Genomic DNA, 2583 nt, shown 5'->3' with positions numbered 1-2583 from the left:
TCAAATGTGCTTCCTGCGACTTTCATTAGTGCTCCTCAAGAATAGGAGAATAGACACTGTTAGTTTTTTTTTTTTTTTAAGTATTCTATAATATAGTAGAGAAGACCTGCTTTACTAAACTGTTCTCGAAAGTTTGTCCTTCCATGTCAGTGGTCATTTGTTGTACAAAATGAGAACAGTCACAGACATCATACAACTTTTCAGCATAATCTATATCATTCGTTCCACTAGATCTGAATTAAATGTTTATCCTTCCACGTAGCTCATGTCTCATAACATACGTCAAATAAAATGTATGAGAAAAGATCTTTATTATGCGTGTATGGGTGGAAGTATCTGAAATATACTTCAGTAAACTTGCTCTCTGCTGAACACGCTCTGCGGTTTAATCGACCTTGAACACCTTTGACAAAGAAATCACGTCTAGGGGCTTTTAAGATCAGGTCTCCTGGCAATGGTTGGGAAAGGCCGCATAGGCTCTCGGCAAAACCTCTGGTCCAGATTAAAATTCCTGAATAATTCCTTTGGTAAAAATTTTCTAAAAAGCTCCTCTTAGCTCTCTCTCTCTCTCTCTCTCTCTCTCTCTCTCTCTCTCTCTCTCTCTCTCTCAAATATTAAGCTACAAGAAAATATGTAGTAGAAAAAAATGGGGTTGTACTCTTATATCAGTTTTGCAAGATAAATGTTCTGTTCCAGGGAAACAGTCAAAGCCACTTGTACGTAATGTTGAGAATCTATTAAATATTCTTCAAATTTCATGCTAAAAGATTTAAGTATATCTACCAACATTTTTGCTTGAGATTCATTCTTTAATATAAATTATGCATCTTAACCTATGTTAGGTATTAGTTATTTCCTTTTAAGGCAGCTTATATAGATAATGTTTCCCATGCTAAGCAGTCTTTGAATCGACTCTTTATATTTGGTAGGCTATACCTTTCCGCTTGTAAGAATTACAACAGAGGCTTTACTATTATATTTATTCTTCATCCAAGAAAATGTTTTCATTAATTTTGGCCAATCAAATAAGTATTTTTTCTGTATCAGTTACTCTACATGTCAAAAAACCACACGTGGAAATCTGAGACTATTTCCTTTGTAATTTCTATGTAATTATGATCTTTGTTTATCCCATATTTCCGAGAAATTTTTCCTTCATTTTATAAAATTACGTTACCATTCGAAACTCTCTCTCTCTCTCTCTCTCTCTCTCTCTCTCTCTCTCTCTCTCTCTCTCTCTCTCTCTCTCTCTCTCATACTAAGCAGAAGAGATTTGGCAAGCAACAATCAACTAATTTGTTTTCAAATTCCTCTGTACAACAGATTCATAAATTTTTAAACTCTATAAAAACAGCTAAAATTCTTGACATCTAAATTTTAAGCAAAATTACCGATGACACCTACCAAAAACTTCAAAAACAAAAATATTATGCTGTCATTATTCGCCACACTTTGAGTCATTATGTGCTTATGCTTCACCGCGTAAATAAACAGACCGGGTAGAAAAAACTAAAATCAACATTGGTTGCTAAAAAGTACATAACGGCAACTTTTTATTGTGCATAACACTTGTTCAAACTTTTCCGAATGGCCTCTCCAGTATGATCATAGTATGTCAAAAACCTGACGTCCCTGAAACGAATAGAAATAATTTTCAAGTCTTGCAGCGTAAATTCTATCTCGCCCCACAGAGTCCCAACTCGACCGTAACTACCAATGCAATGTAAACTTTATTGCCTCGGGAATAAAATCGGAATGCTTTGTCTCGTTATTCAACGTGTCCCGAATTCTTGGTTAGAGAACATTTTTCTAGATCCCTCTGCACGGTAAATTTACTCCGGTGCTATGTAATTTCCTTTTTTTTTTAAATAAAAGAAAGATTATATATTTTTACCTGAAGCTAAATAAGATTTATATTTATATGAATACACAAAAAAAATCCCTATTTTGATTTACAAACTATTTATTTTTCGTAATTTCATCCAGTTTTTCTAAGGTTTTGCTGATATATGACACTGAAAAATTATCCAGAAGAGAGAAAAGTTTAACGGAAGCCAACCAGTTGATAAAAGACCTCTATGTACTCAGCACTGCTCCTACTGATATCTAAATTCAGTAACCTTCTTTTCTCTTTCATCAGAATTTTTTTTCCCTCATTTTACTTGTTTACTTTTTTTTTGTTAATAAGAGAGCTCAAGCGTACTTTTCTGGTATTTATATGCATATTTTATATCATTATCCGAACTTTATATGTTTTGTAAAGGCACAAACAGCCTATCTTGTCCTGAAACTTCTTTTCGTGATGCCCAAGTCTTGTCGTATTCCAGAATTTATGTTGATGGTGTCCTGCCGAAGCGTTACTTCAGTGACATCATCATATGAAACAAACTGTAACTTACGAAGCAGATTTTGTAGATTGGCCGTTACCAGGGGTGTAAAAAAGCACTCTCTGGCATATATCGCTATTTGGTATCATGAAGTGTTACACCCACGACCCTAATCGATTAAATTTTCCCAATATTTACAGTCTTGAAATATTCTATGTTCTGTGAAAATTACATTATTATTTATTTTTTCACCCCA

This window comes from Macrobrachium rosenbergii, chromosome 44 (genome assembly GCF_040412425.1).
Source record: "Macrobrachium rosenbergii isolate ZJJX-2024 chromosome 44, ASM4041242v1, whole genome shotgun sequence".
Taxonomy (NCBI): domain Eukaryota; kingdom Metazoa; phylum Arthropoda; class Malacostraca; order Decapoda; family Palaemonidae; genus Macrobrachium; species Macrobrachium rosenbergii.
Note: the sequence above shows the minus strand (reverse complement) of the source record.